This window comes from Phoca vitulina, unplaced genomic scaffold, assembly GCF_004348235.1.
Source record: "Phoca vitulina isolate PV1807 unplaced genomic scaffold, GSC_HSeal_1.0 scaffold20, whole genome shotgun sequence".
Classification (NCBI taxonomy): domain Eukaryota; kingdom Metazoa; phylum Chordata; class Mammalia; order Carnivora; family Phocidae; genus Phoca; species Phoca vitulina.
In genome coordinates this window covers 15,321,756-15,335,542 of record NW_022589723.1, presented here as the reverse complement: position 1 = coordinate 15,335,542, position 13,787 = coordinate 15,321,756, and the positions used below count along the sequence as shown (strand labels likewise).

Below are 13,787 nucleotides of genomic sequence, written 5' to 3'. Positions count from 1 at the left end.
CAAAGACAGGGATGGAGTTCAGGAGATGGTATACTGTATCTCTAAGTGGAACAAGACCACTAAAGGAACAAATGTTCTAAAGGAACAATGGGATGGAGAGTCAATTTAGGATAAGATCCCAGATGTGTACAGTGAACTCTTATGGTGTTTTGATTCTGTGTTAATCTTTTCATAAATATTTTGTGTGGCCTGAAGCTTTGGTGTTGAAAATCTAACGTTGATTTCTGTGCTTACAAATAAGAAAGTTATTAGCAAAATGAAAAACAAAAAACAAAAAACCTCTACCGATACGTAATTTCTTCTGATACCCCTCGCTCTCAACACTGTTATCTGTTTTAATAAGCAACAGTATTTTGGCAAATGAAAATTCTCAAAATCCTCAATCACACCCTTATCCCAAAGCCTGGACTTAGTTTGAAAGCTTTATTGCTCTGACTCAGTAGAGCTGGTTATCCTCTTTAATTGGATTGATGGCGACAATTGTAATTACCTTAGATGAGATTGCCTGTAATGTAATTATGCTTCCTTCATCAGCCTGAGCTGGACTTGTGGAATACATACAGAAGACGCCTCCAATTACTGAGAGGTTAAGGAGGGCAGCATATTGCTTCACAAATCATGTTTGTTACTATATAGGATTTTAAAAATTATGTGGGAAGCTAAAGGAATTAGTCCTCTAAAGCAGCTTTTCTGATCCAAAGATGTTCCTGTATGAGCTATAATGTAGAGTGAGATGGCTACATTCCAGAGCTGTGTTTTTATTTGAATAAAAAACATATTTTAAGGACGTGACATAGAGTACCAATAGTAAACTGTATTTTCTCACTGTTTCGTTACTACTTACTGTTTATAAACAGTGATTGCATCTTAAAAGACATTTTTTTTTTTTTTTAAATACAATACATCGTAAAGTTTAACCTGACTTTTTTGGTACGATTTGAAAAGTTACAGCTTCTAAAACTAACATAATAAATAACAGGAGGTAATTTTAAAATACTAGTCTTTATGATAGATGGAGCTATAATTAATACCTAAGGAGCCAGCTACTCTACTACAATAATGCCTCTCTTCTATTCTCCAATTAACACATGGAGAACTTTAAAATTTTTCAATTGGAAGCCCAGCCTCAAAGCAGGACAAGTCTGCCAAACGTACTGCAAACACATGTAGTTTAGGAGAAATGGCACATCCTGGAAACCCACCCCAATCTTATTAACTTTAGCATTGCTCTCATTAAAAATAGAGCTGCTTATGGGTTTTTTCCTTCTGAAGCATATGAAACATAGAACTTGGAAATGTGCCCTTTTGCAAAACTTATTCCTGTATTCACAAACCAGATGGTGCACATCAAATGCCTCCCGATTTCCTAATGAAATAAAAAAAGGATTCCTATTGTGTTCTTTAATAAGATTAACGCATCCTCAATTGCTACTTTTGACAGATACTCCTGGAAAGTTAAACAACTTGGCTAATGCTGTCCTGCTGGACCTGGACAGGAAGGCTTCGGCTGAGCTAAAGAGCTGGGGCCATGCTGAGGGGCACTCTGCTTTTAATTTTTCCAAAGTAGGCTCTAGTAGAGGTGCAAGCCCCACCACAGCTGCTGCTCACAAAGAAACCTTCTGTCTCTGAACATTAGAGATGAAGAGTCTGCTGTTTCATAAAAGAGCTAATCAAACAAAAAAAAAAAAAGAGAGAGAGAGAATCTCTCTCTCTCCCCCTCCCTTCCTCTCTCCTTCTCTCTCTCTGTCTCCCACCCTCCCTCTGGTCCACTGCTTGGTCTAGCCATCAGATCATATTTGTAGGGTGCTCTCATCACTAACACCACCAATAAAAAACTAATTTTAGGCACCATTTGATGTCACACTCATGACTTTGAAACACCATACAGTTAAAATGTATCCAAAGCCAATAACATTATGCTGGATTTTTCCAACAAATTAGAGAAGAGTATAATGTTGCTTACCTTGGGGAAGATTGGCTTGTGTGGTCAAAAATCTGAAAAAAGAAAAGAGAAATGGATTAATTTTCTATTACTTCTGACATTTGCCACCATGATACTGCATTAAACATAGCTGTGGTATGTCTATTAATTTAGTAAATCCACATGCCATTTTTCTCTTGCTTGAAGTACTAGAATGGTTTAAGCCAAGTTGGATTCTAACCTGAATCCAGTTGCTCTATTTAATTCCACTATTAAGTTAGGAATATGTTCGGCCAAGAATAAGTATCCACCAATAGACTTGAATAAAAAGCTGTGGCAGTCAAGACATTGTAGTTGTAAAACATTATTATTTTCTTTAACTTTCAACAACTTGAAGTCTTATTTTATCTCCCTCCACAGAGAAGAAAATTTTCTCTTTGTGCTGAAACACCCTGTTTCATGAAATGCAACATCGTATCTCATTTTTCTTCATGAACTGCTCTAATTTAACAGCTGGGCTGGAAGAGCACACATTATCAACAGGTTCAGTCATATAACACCCCAAACTTGGAAATAACAAGTTGGAAGCTTCACATCCTACAAAATAAATCAGTTACCCTATCAATTCTATAAGCCTAAGAGTCTGAAAATTGAAGGAAGGCATTTTGAACAGCACTGTGCAAAAGCTGTTGCTGAGTTAGGTGTTCAGTTAAGCTGAACATCATGTCATGTTCCTAGTTTCCTTTGCAGAAGCATTTATTTTACATTTTAAATATGCATACCTTCTAACTTGGGCGAGAAAGACTTAATTTAAAATAACACCACCACCACCAAGGGATGCTATGGTTGATCAATACTTCAAGATTTGAAAAAGTTTTCCTCAAATGTTACACAATTCCCTGGGACCTGGGAGCCTTTCCTCCCTTTAAGGTGTAAGATTGCTTTTCCTCTTGGTGTTTTGCCATTAAAAAAAAAAACAAAAAAACAAAAACAAAACCCAAAAAACAACAACAAAAAACCTATTTAACAAACCACTACCAAATCCATCTAAAGGTTAGCATTCTTTTTATTTTAGTGCTCCTTCTTAATGGGCAAAAATTGATTGATTAGTTCACCTAGAACATTCTTAGCCTTAGGGCAGAAACAGTGCTTTGTATACAAGAGTGGACTGGATTTTAAAAAGAAAAAGAAAATCAACATTCAAGAATACAGTGAAGTTCAAAAATGGAAGAAAATAGAAAAAGCAAATTTGGAAAGCATATTAGAACTCTTATATTTATTTAAAATCTAAAGGATGTGTTTTAAGTTGTATTGAATTATCATGTGTACTGGCTTTTCATCTTAGCTGGAAATGTACTTACACTAAAAAGTCCAATTCATCTGGATAGTTTATATAGGGAACATCAGAATCACCTTATTTTCCCAAACTCCATACACTTTTTGAGAAAAAAATTAAGGCAAATATTTTCCCAGTAAGTCCACAACCTCTATATTTCCCTTTCTCTCCACCACCATCACCCTTCCACATTGACTTTGAAACTAATTGTAGGAAGAGGATTCTCTAAGTGGAAAGTTTGTTGACCTTTCAGAAAAGACAAGAGGTGAAAGAGAAGCAGCTAACTCCTTGTCACTGGCTAAAATGAAGTGAGTGAACCTGTGTAATATTAATTCTCTTATATTCTGATCTTATCTCTGACCCTCTTCTACCATTTATTGTTTGGGTATCTGGAAGTACCATGCCCCAGCACAATGATTTATACTTAGTGGAAGTGATTTTTAAATTTAAGTGTGCCTGCAAATTCCTTGGAGTGCTTCTTAAAAATGCAGATTCCTGAGCTCCAGCTCAGCTCAACTAAATCTGAATGTCTAAAGGGTCAGTGCCCAGGAATGTTCATCTTCAATAAGCTTTCCAGGCACCTATGGCAGGGTGGTCATTTTGAGAAATACAGACTTAGAAAGATATGAAAAGTGATCTTGGGCTGCACCAAGGGCCAAGCATTGGATGGATAAGGTGTATTAAATTAACACTCACAGAGTAAAAATTTAGTACTTTTACAATGTGTTTGAACTTGTGACCATCAACTTATTATATGCTGCTATATACATAAGATGTCATATAGGAACCTAATGGTAACCTGAAATCAAAAACCTATAATAGATACACAAAAAATAAAGAGAGAGGAATCCAAGCATAACACTACAGAAAGCCATCAGACCACAAGGGAAGAGAACAAGAGAAGAAGAAAGAACAGGAACTACAAAAACAGGCCAGAAAACAATTTTAAAATGGCACTAAGTATATACTTATCAATAACTACTTTAAATGTAAATGGACTACATAAAAAACTAATGATGTATTGTATGGTGACTAACATAATAAAATAAAATTAAAAAAATAAATGTAAATGGACTAAATGCTCCAATCAAAAGACAAGCTGACTGAATGGATAAAAATCAAAAAAGATTGTATGTGTACAGACCTACTTCAGGAAACAAGAAAAATCTCAAATAAATAACCTAACTTTGCACCTAAGGAGCTAGAAAAAGAACAAAGCCCAAAGCTAGGAAGGAAAGAAATAATAAACCTTAGAGCAGAAATAAATGAAAGAGACTACAAAATAATAGAAAAGACCAATGAACCAAGAGCTGGTTCTTTGAAAAAGTAAACCAAATTGATAAACCTTTAGCCAGACTCCTCAAGGAAAAAAGAGAGAGGACTCAAATAAAATCATAAATGGAGGAGCAGTAACAACAGACCCCAGAGAAATATGAAGAATTATAAGAGAATAATATTATGAAATAATATTATGAAAAATTATATACCAACAAATTGGACAAGCTAGAAGAAATGGATAAATATCTAGACACATACAATCTTCTAAAACTGAATCAGGAAGAAATAGGAAATTTGAACAGACCAGTTACTAGCAATGAATTGGCAATCAAAAAATTCTCAACAAACCAAAGTCTAGGACCAGATGGCTTCACAGGTGAATTCTATTGAACATTTAAAGAAGAGTCAATACCTGTTCTCTCAAACTATTCCAAAAAATAGAAAAGGAAAGAAAAACTTCCAAATTCATTCTACAAGACCAGCATTATCCTGACACCAAAACCAGAGAAAGACATTATACAAAAAAGAAAACTACAGGCAGATATCTCTGGTGAACAGAGATGCAAAAATCCTCAACCAAATACTAGAAAACTGAATTCAATACATTAAAAAAATAATTCACCCATCAAGTGGGATTTATTCTAGGGATGCAAGGATGGTTTGATATTTTCAAATCAATTAATGTGATACATCACATTAACACAAGGAAGGATAAAAACAATATGATCATCTCAGTAGATAATTTGACAAAATACAACACGTGTTCATGATAAAAACTCACAACAAAATGGGTTTAGAAGGAACATACCTTTACATAATAAAAACCATATATGAAAACCCACAACTGACATTGTACTCAATGTTGGAAACTGAAAGCATTTCCTCTAAGATCAGGAACAAGACAAGGATGTCCAGACCCACCATCTTTATTCAACATAGTACTGGAAGTCCCAGCTATAGCAATTAGACCAAAAAAAAAAAAAAAAAATGGCATCAAAATAGGTAAGGAAGAAGTATTATTGTCACTATTTGCAGATGACATGATACTATATACAGAAAACTCTAAAGACTCCACCAAGAAAACTATTAGAATTGATAAATAAATTCAGTAAAGTTGCAGGATATAAAATTAATATATAGAAATCTGTTACATTTCTATACACTAATAATGTAGTAGAAAAAGAAATTAAGAAAGCAATCTCATGTACAAATGCACCAAAAAGAATAAAATACCGAGGAATAAATTTAACCAAGGAGGTAAAAGATCTGTATTCTGAAAACTATAAGATATAGATGAAAGAAATTCAAAACATAAATAAACAGAAGGACATACTGTGCTCATGGACTGGAAAAACTAATATTGTTAAAATGTCTATACTACCGAAAGCAATCTACAGATTCAGTGCAATCCTTATCAAAATAACAATGGCATTTTTCACAGAACTAGAACAATTAATTCTAAAATGTGTTTGGAACCACAAAAGACCTTAAATAGCCAAGGCAATTTTGAGAAAGAAAAACAAAGAAGGAGGTATCACAAAGCCCAGATTTCAAGATATACTACAAAGCTACATTAATCAAAACAGTATGGTACTGGCACAGATATAGACACATAGATAATGGAATGAGATAGAGAGTCCAGAAATAAATCCACACCATATGGTCAATTACATTACAACAAAGGAGGCATAAATATGCGATGGGGAAAAGAGTATTTTCAATAAAGGGTGTTGGGAAAACTGGACAGCTACATGCAAAAGAATGAAACCGGACTATTTTTTTATACCATACACAAAAATAAATAGATCAACATAGATTAAAGACTTAAATGCGAGACCTGAAACCATAAAACTCCTACAAGAAAACATAGGTAGTAACTCTTGGACATTGGCCTTAACAACATATTTATGGATAGATCTCCTCGGGCCAGAAAAACAAAAGCAAAATAAACTATTGGGGTTACATAAAAATAAAAAGCTTTTGCATAATTAAGGAAACAATCAACAAAACAAAACACAACCCAGTGAATGGGAGAAGATATTTGCAAATGATATATCCGATAAGGGGTTGATATTCAAAATATATAAAGAACTTATACACTTCTCCAACTCAATACCAAAACAAAAACAAAAACAAGCTATCCAATTAAAAAATGGGCAGAGAACCTGAATAGAAATTTGTCCAAAGAAAACATTCAGATGGCCAACAGACATGTGAAAAGATGTTCAACATCACTAATCATCAGGGAAATGCAAACAAAAACCACAATGAGATATCAGCTCACACCAGTCAGAATGGCTAGTATCAAAAAAAAAGAAAAACAAGAAATAACAAGTGTTGGTGAAGATGTGGAGAAAAGAGCACACTTGTGCACTGTTGATGAGAAATGGTGCAATCACTGTGGAAAGTGAGGTTCCTCAAAATATTAAAAATAGAAACACCACATGACCCAGTAATTCTACTACTGGGCATATATCCAAAGAAAACAAGAACACTGATTCAAAAAGATATGCACCTGTATGTTTATTGCATCATTATTTACAATAGCCAAGATATGGAAGCAACTCAAATACCCATCAATAGATTAATGGATAAGAAAAATGTGGTATAGATATACAATGGAATATAAGCCATAAAAAGGAATGAGATCTTACCATTTGTGACAACATGGATCGACCTAGAGGATATTATACTAAGTGAAGTAATTCAGATATAAAAGACAAATATCAAATGATTTCACTTATATGTAGAATCTAAAAAATAAAACAAACACACAAAAAGTGAACAGACTCTTAAATATAGAAAACAAACTGGTGGTTGATAGAGAGGAAGAAGGTGAGGGATGGGTGAAATAGATAAAGGGGATTAAGAGGTACAAACTCCCAGTTATAAAATAAATAAGTCATGGAGATGAAAAGTACAGCATAGGGAATATAGCTATTAATATTGCAATAACATTTTATGGTAACAGACACTGACTACATTTATCACGGTAAGCATTGAGGAATGTATAGAATTGTTGAATCAATATGTTGTACACCCAAAACTAATATAACATTGTATGTCAATTATACTTTGATAAAAAACGATTGACATTAACTAAGATATACAACATGATTATTTAAAGTACAAAAACAAGGATAATATATGGCGTTAGAGTCAAAACAGTGGTTACCGGGGTGGTGGGAGGGGATAGCTAGAAGGTAGCACAGATGAGGGAATTTCTAAGTTGTTGGTTATGCAGGTGTTTTCAGTTTGAGAAAATTCATTCAGCTGAATATATATAATATGTTTTTATGTGTGACTATTATATCTGAATAAAACAATTCTTTAATGTGAAAAAAATGATGTCCCATCTCAGAAGACATACACAATGAATTTTAAGTTTGAAAAAATAGTATTTAATACATAAGTACAACTTGTACATTATTTGCAGATTTTTTTCCTTCTCCTTTATGATTTCCAAACAGATATCTGACCTGCCTTAAGCATTATTTTGCTTTGGTAACCTATAAATCACTGAAAAAGGAGAAAGTATATGAAATGTAGACTCCAATTAATGTGGACCTTATTCATTGTTTATCTCCGGGAAAGTCATAGAATCCTCGAAGTTTATGGTTGGAAGGACTTCAGAAAAAATTAGCCCAATCTTTTCATTTTTTTTCAGGTGAAGAAGCTTTTATGTAGAGATTCACTAACCTGAGGATTATTTTATAAATGGGGTGATGTGAAAGATGATGGAAAATTTTAGCTGTGATCTTAAATAATTCCCAGGTGTCTGCTTAATTTTTACCGCTTCTCAGTTCAAATGGAAATATCCATAAAAGGACCTAAGTAAGTAAATACAATTAATCATAATCAATCATGTACTGTCTTGGATTTGCTTAGAACCAAAATACTGAAATGGACACATGTCATCCTGCTGGTTCTAATTTTTCAACAATTCATGAAACACTTCATGCTTTGCTTGTGACAACACAAACCCTTCAGCTTCCTATTATAATTAATGTTATGAAAGGCACTGACCTGCCCATAGATGTGCCATGAAGTTCCTGAGTGTGGAATGGCCCTTTCTGATACATACAGTTTGCATAAATGGTAATAAATATATTATTATGACTTTCTTTGTATTGGCCTCAGGACATCACTTCCTTTATCTATAAATGTTAGATTCAGACTAGATGATATATGAGAATCTAACAGAATGATACAATTAAGCTAAAACAAAAAGACTTGTATAAAGATGCCAAATTTTATAATGTATGGGGATTAACATAACAATAAAAAATTAAAAAAAAGATGCCAAATTTTAATTTAAAACATATATAAAAGTGTTTGAAAAATGATCATCTCTCCTATCACCATCATTTCACTGAAAAGGAAAATTTTAACACTAAAAGCATAGGAAGCACATGATTTCAAAATAAAGACCACTCTTCAATTGAAAAAAAGAACTTAGTAAAATACTACATTGTCCTTATGTTTTCCACATTGCTATAGATTCCTAATAACTTGGTCACTGACCAGGAGCAATCTATGAACTACTTTTTGGGAGCTACTGCTCTAAAGTTCTCCTACAAAGAACTTCAGGACAGCATTTCCCTAGGTGTATTTGATATAACACTCATACCCTGAGATGCTTCTAAATAAAGGATTTCCTGGTTTTAGAACAAAAGGGTATGGTGGAGGTGGTGGGTGCTTCACAGTATAATCCCCTTTCAGAAATTCTTAGTGAAAATATTAAAGATTCAGAGTTCTCTCTTTTTTAAAAGACTTATTTATTTATTTGAGAGAGAGAGAGCACTCGTGAGAGCATGCAGTGGGGAGAGTCAGAGGGAGACAGAGAGAGGGTCTTAAGCAGACTCTGCTCTGAGCAAGAAGCCCAACGCGGGGCTCGATCTCATGACCCTGAGATCATGACCTGAGCCGAAACCAAGAGTCTGACGTTTAACTGACAGTACCCCGAAGACACCACCAGAGTTCTCTTGAAATAAGGCAAAATAAGGCAAAATGTTTGTTTCATCCATCATTCAAAAAATTTATTTACCCCAGAAGATATTTTTTGCATATAGCACCTGTTGACATTCTGCAAAATTAATGTTCTGCATAGCACACTCTCAGGAAGTATTCTACGATTTTCCCCTAAATCAGCTCCACATCCTGAAATGCCAGCTACAGGCCCACCTTTCTCCCACTCCCTAATGGTAACTTTGGAGGAATCTTTGACCTATACTCAAGAAATACTAGTTAAGTGAATTGGAAGTGAGCCAATGCTGCAGGTGGCAGGCCACAAAGTCAGTCCAGAATCAAGCCCTGGAGGAGGGAAGGTCTTCATAAGGGAGATGGTGTCCTCCCACCCCCATCAGGGCAAGCCATATCTTCCAGGTCTTCTTTCTTCCTGGTAATTTTGGAAAGTTCAGCTGTGTGTAAGGAGACCAAAAGAACAGTGTTTTAAACAAGATAAGTTCTATTTTCCTCTGGTATGTATCATTACCTCGTCATGCGCAGTGGTTCTCAAAGTGCAGCCCCAGGGGAGGAGCATCAGCATCACCTGGGAACTTGTTAGAGATGCGAATTTTTGAGACTCTCCCCTTACCTGCTTGAGCAGAGGTTTGCCAAGCCCTCTGGGTGATTCTGATACTAAACTTTCAGAACCAGTGGTCTAGAGGTAGCTGGTCCAGGGTTGGAATGAGGACTCTGTCCAAGGGGTCTTCCAGGATCCCAGGCTCCTTCTCTCTTGATGCTTCACTCATTATACCCTAAGAGGATTCCCTTGTACACATGAACCAAAATGACTTGCTACCACATGTGTTCAGCCACAATGCCTATGCTGTCTTCCTCAGAAAACATTGTCCAAACCAGGCTCCTCTTCTGAGTTCTTCTGTCATAGGTCTGGTTCAGGCCCCATCAGCTCCACCTGGACTGCTGCAATGGCCTCCTAGTTGCCTCTGTCCTGCCCACTGATCTCTTAAGCCTAGTCTACCCCCACCTAACTAGCAGAATTATCTTTTTTTTATGTGACATTTGTCTCTTACTAGACCATCATCTGATTCCCATGGCAAAGCTTAAACTCTACAATGAAGGTGGCACTTTTCAATATCTGGCAACTATCTTTCTTCTCAATTCTTCCTCAATCCCTCACCTGGACACCTTCTGGATCCCAGTTACAGTAAACCCCGTTTCCAGATCTGACCACATTGCTTTGTCCTGCATGTCTTTGTATATGCTGTTCCCTTTCTTTAGAATGCCTGTGTTAGGACTCCTCTACACACACACACACGTGTGCACACACACACACACACCCTCAGACATACTTCTTCCAATCTTATTTTTCACCTCATAAACACCTGCTCATTCCTTGAAATCTAACGTACACAACATGTCTGTGGGGTCTTCTTCAACTTCCCCAAGCGTGGTTCCTTGCTTTCTTGTGCTATCATTGTAGGTATTCCTACGTATTCTGAATACTCATCAAATTGTATTATAATTTTCTGTGTACAAGTCTGCCTCCCACATTAGATGGGAAATTTCTTGGAAGCAGGCACAGTTACTTATTCAATAAACATTAAATGCCCACTTTGTGTCAGGAAGTTCATATCCTAAAGTGTAGAGCTTAGTACAGTGCCAGCGTCCAATGGGTACCCAATAGCAGCAGATTCAAAGCATAAGTGAATGAATGTTTTCTGTAAATTCTCTCAAGAACATAATGATTGTAATTAACTATTTACAATATACCTGTGGGTGTCCCTGAGAAACATGCATAAGTATCTTAGTTGTTAATAACGTGTTGGGTTTGGTCACTTCAGAAATGAGAAAGTATTTTCAGAGTAAGTACTGGACTTTAAAGAGCAGAAAAAAAAGGAGAAGGAGGGGAATGAGAAGAAAACCCCCTGGGATCAGGGCAAAAGAAGTGAAATTTCTGCACTCAAAGCAAGGAATATGTTTCTATCTGGGAAGATAGGGCAAAATGAGTCCTGTAATGATTTCAGCTCTACAGAGAAACAAATATTATCCGTCCAAGTTTGTAAGACTTAATGGCACCTGTCCCTCTTGCTGAGTGGGAGATGGCGAATTATGTTGTCTATGCACTGATGAATTTAAATTTCCTCAGGCATAGTTGACTGTGATGTCACTTTACCCTGAAATCGTTTCTTTCAATTTTTTTGAAAGAAAGGAGAATGTCCTAATGTTTGAAGCTTTTCTTCTGATCATTTAAAAAATGAAGATCTTTCCAGGGAATTGTCCAAATCCAAGAGCTTAAATTAAAATGCTCATTTTCAGAATTTCTCATGTAACTTCCAGTTTGGATTGAGGATATAGATCTTCTTTAGACTAACCATGGGACAAAGAGGAATGAATGCTTCTGAAATTCTATACCAAGTTAGAATCAAGGACACTTAGCAGAGACAAGTGGTACTGCTGTGGCTCTCAGGAAGAGGCCTAAGGGCAAGCCAATCTTTTTATGATCTGTCCTGTGCCAAGACCTAACTTATTGTTCTTCCATCAGTGAATGCATTCTGGAAGGTTATGTTCATTATGGTACTTTGTCACTAATCTGATAAGAAAAAATAATTAATGTGATTGCCAACAGTGTTACTTTTAATAATGAACCAAGCAATATATATGCAGTTTTGATGCATAATCGTTGGATGTAAAGTATTATGGACTATATTTACAATTTCTTTGTCAATTACAAAGCTACTATACAATGCAAAAAAAAAGGTTACAATATTTTCATAATTTTCATGAAGTGTCCTTCTAGATGCAAATTTTTATTTATGTAATTTTCATAGGATGCAATTTGACGTAGTCTCCATCTCCTAAGCAAGGGGTTTGCTGTAAACACTCTTTAGCTTGCAAGTACCATATAGTTAAATGCCTAATCACAGAAACTCAGTCCATGATCATTGACAAAAATGGCCACACTTAATAGCTGAAATTAACACAGAGGAAAGTGGATCTGCTTCTTACCCACACCCAGAAAGTCAATCATAGGAAAATGGCCCAACCATGACTACAAGTTTGTGATGAGATACAATTAATTTGTGCAATCTGAGTCAGGAAAAAAAAATGCTTATCTTAGGTCCTGTTTTCCCACTCCACGTATGCTGGATGTAATGAAGGGGTATTGGTCCACAACAACAGGGCAAGACATTCAATGTGTTTGGATGAGATGTGTGAACTCTTTTTCACATTTTTCTTACCCATTAACTCTTCTCTTATGGCTTACCAATATAAAGATATTGATTTTTAATGAAATGTACTTATGAAACAGTGATAATATTTTCCCAGCTCCCATTACCTTGATTTCAGAAATAACGTCTAGTTCACATTGGGGACTTATATTATGGCTAGAAGACTCAGGAACTATCACCAAGAATGCCAGAGAGTGGGTAACAATTGCTTCCCCACGGATTTCACTCTAACAGCTGCAAAGTTTATTATTTTATGCTGGCAAGTGTCGGGGTCTTTTGGCATATATTTACTATAGTTAGTTCTCTTTCCCATTCTCCACTGTGGCTCTTTCAAAAAGTCACTCTCCCCAAGTTCTCTCTCTCCTACCATATTTCTTATCAGTGTCAGTAGATAATCTTGCTCCTTCAAACCCAGAGACACTAGAAGTCAATACATAGGAAATCTCTCAACATCCTGAAACTTCTCTGTCCACTTTCACATCCCATTCTTCATCCACACATTTTATGTCTTTACCCCTCCTCCCCTGCTTCTCTCCTGATACAATGCAAGAGGCATTTATCCTACAGTCTAAAGCTTTCAATTTTTAGTGCATCTTTCCCATCAATATCTCAAATCAAAAAACAAATGAAAACTTTCTATCAACCTTTCTACTCCTTAGAAGTCAAACTTCTTTAAAGAATTGCTTCCAATCCTTATTCTTAGTTAGCCAGACCATTAAAAGGACCCTCCAACAAAACATTTCTCCTGGTATTCATGTCCTTGTTTAGTTCCCTCTCTTTGAAGCTGAGCAGAACTTATAACTTACTTTTGGACCAAAAGAATGCAAGAAAGTGACATCATATAACTTTTGAGATTAGGTCAAAAGAACTTTTGCACTATCCACCTGGATCTCCTGTAACACTTGCTCTTGGGGAAGCTAGTTGCCAGTCCAACCAACCTGAGACTACTGCATTGTTACAAAACCCAAATTGGCCACGTAAGAGAGGTGGAGTGGAGAAAGAGAGCAATGCTCATCCAGCCCCCAGCAGTTCCTATCATCCCTGATGAGGCACCTGC

At 35.9% G+C, this 13,787-nt stretch overlaps 1 protein-coding gene across 1 annotated transcript in view; it reads right to left on the bottom strand.

Moving 5' to 3' along the window:
• Positions 1 to 13,787, bottom strand: part of SEMA6D (semaphorin 6D) — a 593,940-nt gene that overhangs the window by 170,897 nt on the left and 409,256 nt on the right. The window contains exon 4 of the mRNA XM_032417865.1: positions 1,964 to 1,995. The gene's annotated coding sequence lies outside the window, so the exon portion shown is untranslated. The remainder of the gene's footprint in view (positions 1 to 1,963; positions 1,996 to 13,787) is intronic.